This window comes from Diadema setosum, chromosome 6, assembly GCF_964275005.1.
Source record: "Diadema setosum chromosome 6, eeDiaSeto1, whole genome shotgun sequence".
In the NCBI taxonomy this organism is placed as follows: domain Eukaryota; kingdom Metazoa; phylum Echinodermata; class Echinoidea; order Diadematoida; family Diadematidae; genus Diadema; species Diadema setosum.
The window spans coordinates 35,612,720-35,620,672 of record NC_092690.1 but is presented as its reverse complement, the minus strand read 5'-3'; positions in this window follow the sequence as shown (position 1 = coordinate 35,620,672).

Here is a 7,953-nt window from a genome sequence, read left to right as displayed (position 1 = left end):
TTTTGTACTTTATGACAGAGATCGTACTTCAAAATCTTCAAAAATGGACTTATCGGTTTTTACAAACAAACCCTTCAATATATATATATATATATATATATATATAACTGATGCTGCACTCTTGAAATTATGCGACAGAGTATCGCGTGATCTGCGTGTTTATGGACCTCAGCAAGGCGTTCGATACTCTAAATCATCGTATCTTACTTTCCAATTTGCAGCATTATGTTGTATTGGGCGTCGCCGTTGATTGGTTTCGTAGTTACTAACTTATCAAATAGATATCAATACACTGTTCACGATTCTTATTCATCTACTTTGCTTCCGTTAACATGTGGTGTCCCCCAGGGATCCATTTTAGGCCCGCTTTTATTCCTAATATATGTAAACAATTTGGTTAATGTGTCAGATTCATTGCAATATATTCTCTTTGCCGATGATACGAATGTATTCTTTTCCCATGCTGATTACAATAGTCTTATTTTGAAACTGAATACTGAACTACCGACATTGTCACTTTGGTTCCGGAGCAATGTGCTATCTCTCAATTTGTCGAAAACAATTCTTATTCATTTTAAAGGCTATTGAAGAACAAATCATGATCCAGAAAATAATGTGTTATTCCTAGATGATATTGCACTTAAACAAACAGTCGTGTACAAAATTTCTGGGTGTTATAAATGAATATCTAAATTGGTCTGATCATGTCAGGCATACATCTAATCCCATTGCACGCAATATTGGTGTTTTACGTAAATTACGGTATTTGATCTTCCGATGGAAACTCTTTTTGTATTGTATAGCTCACTCATTTTGCCATACATAACGTATTGCAACATTGTCTAGGCAGCTTCATACAGTAGTTTTAGATTAGATTAGATTGTATTGACTCTTCCGACCCTATTCCGGGGTATGAAAGTACAACACATAAATACAAGATATGGTTATTACAATAACAACGAATACATGTCTGTGTTATATTACAATGATGTTTATAAAATAGTCCATACCTAATAAGCATATAATACAGTGAGATACAAATTGGCAAGCAAGGTTAACTAATTGAAGACCTAGATATAAGAACGACCCAAGTCCAATTTTTGGCCAAATTCAGTTTGACACGCGAAATTGTAGCTTATGCATGGACTCATCTTGTGTATAAATGATAAATCCTAATTACCCCCGGAAGTGCCTGAAATGAATGAGTTAAATCATATATAAATGTAAGAATGAAGGACTTGGGTCATTCTTACATTCATATAATAGCGCCCTCTCTCATCCTTCTCTCATCTCTATAGCAGAATATCACGTATATGAATCAAAGAACGACCCAAGTCCACCACACAAAATGGCCTTTTCACAATTTATGTAAATGTTAATTGTCTTAATAATATATGTTCTAATTTGTGTATACAATGTTGCCTTCCCATCACAGTTGAATAGAATATTATTGGACAAATAAAAAAGATATTATTTTTTTTTATTTACTCGAAATGGTCTTCCATGGACTTGGGTTGTTCTTATATTCATATACTCAATTGTATGAGCCATACGACCAAACAATCGTAATATACAACTACTATAGATCGAGTATCACTGGATGCTTAATTTTTCTACCACTACGAGTAACAATATGTGACCCTGCACCTCAAAACAAACAAAAAGTCGCCAGGCATGAATTTTTAGTTAAGACCATATTCTGAAAGAGCAGACTTTAAGCTTTAAAATGATGTATAACTCAAATCAAATGGACTCTCCTAACCTATCTAAATATTGGAAAGAAAGCACAAACCCATGAAAAGTGGGAACTGAGAAAAGAGGCTCTGAACTACAGTGTCTATTCAAGCGCTTAATCTTTTTCAAACCGTGCTGGCTGTGCGATGAATGGGACAAAAAAAAAACAGGAGGTAAACTACCAGAGTAACAACAATGAAGAGATTATCAGATTAAACTGAAATTAAGCGTGCCTCATTAACACATTCTCTCCATAATTAATGCCAACTTTCAAGGCAGTAGCATCATCCTCTAGAAAGTTATTAGAGTTGAAAGTGAAGAGTGTGGACAAGGTTTTTCAGAAATGAAAAAGGGATTCTAAAGACACACCTAATCACACTATTCTACCAAAAATGTTTAAGATACACTGCTGAAAAAACACACTTTCCTGTCCGTTTTATGATACCAAATTTTAGCATAATGTAAAAGAAGACCCGCTCTTTCGGGAAATATGAAAAAGTCAAGTTCGGCTAGGTTGACCCATTTCACTTATTTTCAGTCCTCACGCAAAATCAGTGTGTGCGACTTTATGTCCGTTTTGGGCTTGTGCAAATTTGCAAAATATGACATGATTAGAGTCACAAATAATACAGCAGTACAAATTGAATATTTTTTTTCCTATAAAAGAAAGCCATGCGTACCTGTGTTGGGACTGATTATAGAGCTCATACAGACCCAACATTTCAAAAACATAACATTTTGAAAATTGACGACATCAATATTTTACAGACTGCTACCTTCATGTTTCGCTACAATGCTCATTGTTAACCTTCTTATTTCATGAATATTTTCAAACTCAATAAACAAATCTACTCCTACCCTACAAGAAATGTCTCCAATATTCATCTAATAAATCCCAGAACTTGTTTACCTAACAAGGCAAGTGCGAAATTGTGTCTCGCCCATTCGCGTACAAGAAATAAATATTTTTCTAACTCCCAGAAGTTCATTGACCCGCCTATGACCTTTGACCTTGTGGTGACCTTCAACTCCCCAAGGGACATTTACCATCCAAGTTTGGTCACAAACAGACAAAGGGATCAAAAGTTTTGAGCCATAATCGAAACGGGCCAGAAAAACTTAACAATGGGCCCTAAAAATTTGTTGACCCCTTTCTGTCACCTTTGACCTTGTGATGACCTTTAATTCCTCACGGGACATCTACCGTCCAAGTTTGGTCAAAAACGGACATAGGGATTAAAAGTTCTGAGCCACAATCGAAATGTGCCCTAAATACTTAATATGGGGCCCTAAAAATTGGTTGAACCCTGTCTGTGACCTTTGACCTTGTGATGACCCTCACCTCTCCAAGGGACATCTACCATCCAAGTTTGGTCACACACAGACAAAGGGATCAAAAGTTATGAGCCATAATCAAAACATGCCATAAAAACTAAACATTGGGCCCTAAAAGTTCGTTAACCCCTGTCTGTGACCTTTTGACCTTATCATGTGACCTCTTACGGCACCATAACATGAAGGTACCCCCAGTGCATCGATCACCCAAGTTTGATTGCCATTGTAGCAACATGTGTCGAGTTACGTGTGATAAGAGAGTCTTCCAAGTGAACTTTAACGTATGACCTCAAATGACCTTTGACCTTATCCTGTTAGGTTGTAATGTAAGCAACTTATGTGAAGTTATTCGTCAAAAGAGAGTCTTGCAGGTAAACTTTAACATAGAAAAGAGAGTCTTGCACATACTCTTTAATATATGACCTCAAATGACCTTTGACATCACCACATGACCTCCGACAACACCATAACATGAAGATACCCTAGTGCTTCTGTCTCCCAAGTGTGGTCCAGACGCATGAAATTCTTTACCATCTCAGTCCCATGCAATTCGCTCGATGGGTTCCTTTAAAATTTTCGTTAAACATATACTTGTTGCCAAATATCAGTGACCTAATTTACATATCCAGAACATGAATTCTTTTGTTACTTGAAGCACCTTCATTCTATTGTCACGGGCTATCTCTTTCCGGAACATAGTGGCAGTGGCATAATTTGTTAGGAGATTGTGAGTGTGATATTGTGTTGGGACGGAGAAGTGTGAGAAGACAATCCATGTTCCTTTGAGATTCCGTGATAGTTGTTATTGGTAGCGGGCCTCACGGACTGTTAGATCGATGTGGAAGCTTGAAAGACTGCACCAAGTATCAAATAGTTCCGGTTCACAATGGTGTAAAAAGCTTTATTACGGCGACAGAACACTCGCCGGCTCCAAATGACATTCGGTATATGCATAACATTGTAACTCTCTAAGACGAATACGTTTTTCCAGTACATGAAGATCTCACAAAGGGTGCCCTAATCCGCATTGCTCTGTATACTCTAAGGCCTGTGATCTGCCAAAGTTTGACGCTAATCTCCAATCTGCCTTTTATCTGACGGCAATTTCAAAGGGAAACCTGCTCTATTTATAATGGACGTTGGCAGTGACCGTCCGTAGAGCTACCTGTCAATCACTTACAACGTAGACGGTCAAATTAAACACACAGACTCAGCGCAAACAAGAAACAAAGAGCAAGAAAGGAGAGGAGGAGAGAAAGAGGCCAGACGGGAAACAAAGAACAACATAGGAGAAGTGAAAAGAGAGGGACTAGAGGAAAACAAACAACAACATAGGAGAGGGGAAGAGAGAGGGACTGGACGAGGAACAAAGAACAACATAAGAGAAGGGGTAGAGGGAGACGAGAGGAGCAACAAAGAACAACATAAGCTGATAAGAGACAATAGACGAGCTAATTAAGACTAAGAGAGGTTGTAGCTTACACAACAGAAACATAACAGAGCCTGAACGCTATACTGAATTATGCACGTGTCAATATAAAATATAAAATATAAAAAATACTCTACCTTCTGTCGTAGGCATGCCAGGAAATGTTTTCACCATTTTTATGTACAGATGTAAGTAACTGGTCCGTACGTTGCTTCACCCAGCCGTTACCTGGCAACAGGGTGAATGCACCTGCAATAGTGTTGTATTTGTACAGTGTATTATTGTACAGTGAACAAGGAGTCTTTCGATTTCTTTCTCTCCTGTTCTTTCTCACCATCTTTCATTATCGCTATCCCTTTCTTCTGTGTTTTTCTTTCTTAGCATCACCTGTGTATATGACCGTTTGTTTTTTGTTGTGTGAAATAGTTTGTTTTTGTTATAGTTAAGTAAGTCGATAGTTGGTTGAAACTGTTTATTAATTTCTTTGTGTATGAGGCCCCAATACTAAGCTCGGCTTACTGGGAATCCTGATGTATGGTCCTTGATTTTTTATTATTATTATTATTATCATTATGTCTCCGTTCTCTGTCACAATGATTTGCTTACATTTTATGTGCAAAATCAGCCATTACTTATTATGAACCATGTGTATATTTCTGAAAGTGATCATCGTTGAATATATTGTACCATACAGAAACAATAAAATGAAATAAAATGAAATGAAATGAAATGAACCTATTTTTGATATCGGTCTGGTGGACCGTATGACTCGTGGCTGTCGGTCTCGTGGAGTGACCCCATGGTAAAGGGGTTGCAGAGATTAACTGAATGAAAATAAGGAAGCCATTGGAATACATGTAAGAAATGTAATTGAACAACACAAACAGTGAACAGGTACAGTGCATGTGCAAGACTTCTCAGCCGGAATGTGGAACTGCTTTGGAGAAAGGTGTCAGCTCTAAGATCTGTATTTATCTACGACTGACGATAAGTCTGGTTCTGCTATGAGATACACTGTAATTAATACACTTCAACACTTCGTGAGTTTACTGAACAAAAAATGCAGCTCTTATGCTATTTATTTTTCCAACAAGACCTATAAAAAATATTTTTACAATACTTTCCCACAAAAAAAACCTATTACAATTGAGTATATGAATATAAGAACGACCCAAGTCCATGGAAGACCATTTCGAGTAAACTAAAAAAAATTTTGTTTGTCCAATAATATTCTATTTAACTGTGATGGGATGGCAACATTGTATATACAAATTAGAACATATATTATTATGACAATTAACATTAACATTAATTGTGGAGAGGCCATTTTGTGTGATGGACTTGGGTCGTTCTTTGATTCATATGGACTTGGGTCGTTCTTTGATTCATATACATGATATTCTGCTATAGAGATGAGAGAAGGACGAGAGAGGGTGCTATAATATGAATGTAAGAATGACCCAGTCCTTCATTCTTACATTCATTTAAGATTTAACTCATTTATTTCAGGCACTTCCGGGGGTAATTAGGATTTATCATTTATACACAAGATGAGTCCATGCATAAGCTACAATTTCCCATGTCAAACTGAATTTGGCCAAAAATTGGACTTGGTTCGTTCTTATATTCATATACTCAATTGCGTTCGTATTTACACCAAAGAAATTATAGAAACGTTCAGGAGCAATCCAATGACATAATATAATATGCTAATAAATCCTTTCCTCATGTAAACACATCCTAGACTAATCTTATAAACACATCCTAGACCCGGGTTGAATAAAATACCTGTGGTTCAATACTTTACTGTGCGCACGTGTGGTTTCAATGTATACTGTCCGACGGGAATGGGGGGGGGGGGGGTGAACTAGTCTGTGCGGTAATGCAGAAGTTGCCTGGATAATCGCGATGTGGAGGATGTCGTCCGGCTGGCGGGAATTGTCGTCGTGTCGACCGAGATGCCACCGCTTGCACCGGAGGACTACCAAGGTACGGGAATTCTGTCCGGGTAGCGGGAATTGCCCTCACGCTAACCGAGATGCCGTTGAGCTAATGGTGATGCCGTCAATATGATGCCGTTGAGTTACCTGACGGTAATTCCGCCGAGCGTATTTCCTATGCCGTCGAGATAACGATGGTTATGTCGAGCCCAGCTCGTCGGTGTCGATCTATATGGGGATATTATAACCACCTCTCATAACATTATATATTCACAGGGTAATCTCAAACATGAACCACAGTTCAATACTTCCTTATACTTAACCAATAAGGCTCCTGTATACTTCCACCATGACAAACAGACATATATATACATACTACAGAAATAAACCATCGCCATGTATATACTCATAACTCACTTAACATATAAACATGACAGATCATCTCATATAAACTATCTCAATCACAAACCAGCTAAACTGTATTCTCTTAACATATATCCCTTTCTCATTATAACTAACCTTTAAATCCTTCAGCAACCGAAATTACATTTTAACTTATCACTTAACAAACTTCTAACTTCATTCACTTTAGTTATGAACAACAAAACCTGGATTGTATTTTCCTGATACAACCATAGAAAAACAAAATATACTATATCCACAAATATCGCTGTAAATTTAACCATTCCACCTGAAACATTCACCTTCTGACTTGGCCTGTCTTCCTGCCAAACTACAACAAATCCTATTGCACTCTTATACAACATATCCAATCTGATATATAACACAATCTTTACTCTAACATTCTTAATCCACATATTATTATAGTGAACCAGCGAACATAATACGAATCTCTATATAAAAAAAAATAACAATAATGACAAACTCAGAATATTACAAAACAAATTAATACAGCTACAAAACTACTTACGTCTGATTTGATGTTCAGACCCTAGAGTAATGGTGAGGAGGAGACTTCAGCTGTTGTCAGTGCCTGCAGCAAGTCTTGCGCGTACCCTGCCCTAATGTGTGGGGCTGCGGTGCCCTGACTCTCCTGCCTGAAATGCAGCGCTGTAGCGTTGTAGGCCGATCAGCTACCTCTTTATTCCTATCACCAGTGAGTTAGAAGAGCATGTCTTGCTCTGACAGATGTTCAGATCCAACTGCTTTTTCCCTCCAAATTTACTTTCCTTGTCGCCTCTAATATAACTCCACCCTCTACTGTGCTTAAACTGGTTCCAACTAGCTTTCCCCTTTTTATTACATGTCCCTTTTCTTTCCAACTAATTCCTCCTTTTGGCTTTAAACCTATCTATCCCAACTATCTCCCCCTAACTAAATACCTATTCTTTCCTACCAACTCTCCCTTTCTACATTAGCCATTCTAACCTGACTCCACTGAGCCTCCCTCTTTCTTCCACACTGTCCTTTCTCCCTAACCACTTCTCTCCACCTGGCTTGCCCGATTCTAACTTTCTATGTTGTTTACGCCTGCTGTCCCCATTTCCCACCTGA